The sequence below is a fragment of the Elephantulus edwardii genome, unplaced genomic scaffold, assembly GCF_000299155.1.
Source record: "Elephantulus edwardii isolate Elephantulus edwardi_28Jun2011 unplaced genomic scaffold, EleEdw1.0 scaffold00348, whole genome shotgun sequence".
Lineage (NCBI taxonomy): Eukaryota > Metazoa > Chordata > Mammalia > Macroscelidea > Macroscelididae > Elephantulus > Elephantulus edwardii.
In genome coordinates this window covers 658,944-659,532 of record NW_006400098.1, presented here as the reverse complement: position 1 = coordinate 659,532, position 589 = coordinate 658,944, and the positions used below count along the sequence as shown (strand labels likewise).

Sequence of the window (589 nt, the reverse complement as noted above, 5' to 3'; positions counted from 1 at the left end):
TCTCAATACTCTTCTCCAGCACCACAGCTCAAAGGCATCAGTTCTCCTTCTATCGTCCTTAGTCACTGTCCAACTCTCTAATGCATAACAAGTGATCGCGAAGACCAGGGCCTGTAACAGACGCACCTTAATCTCCAGAGAGACACCATTGCTCTTCAGTACTTTGGAGAGGTCCCTAACAGCAGACTTTCCATGACACATCCCACTGGGAATATACCCTAAAGAAATTAGAACGGCCACCCAAGCAGATATATGCACACCCATGTTTATTGCAGCTCTGTTCACTATAGTAAAGAGTTGGAAACAACCCAAGTGCCCATCAGCAAACAAAGGGATGAAGAAGCTGTGGTATATTCATACAGTGGAATACTACACTGCATTGAAAAACTCATGAAACAGTATACAAAATGAGTGACTATGGAGGACATTACGCTGAATGAAATATCTCAGTCACAAAAGGTCAAATACTCCATAATGCTGCTGTTGTGAAACAGGACTGACACGGAGGTTGGGGGGAAACTAAGGAAAGAAGGGACAAACAATATATAGTACATTGAAACAGATGAGGGAGAGAACTGCTTAAAATAAC

At 42.6% G+C, this 589-nt stretch overlaps 1 protein-coding gene across 1 annotated transcript in view; it reads right to left on the bottom strand.

Moving 5' to 3' along the window:
- Window positions 1-589, bottom strand: part of NLRP9 (NLR family, pyrin domain containing 9) — a 9,652-nt gene that overhangs the window by 1,129 nt on the left and 7,934 nt on the right. The window lies entirely within an intron of this gene.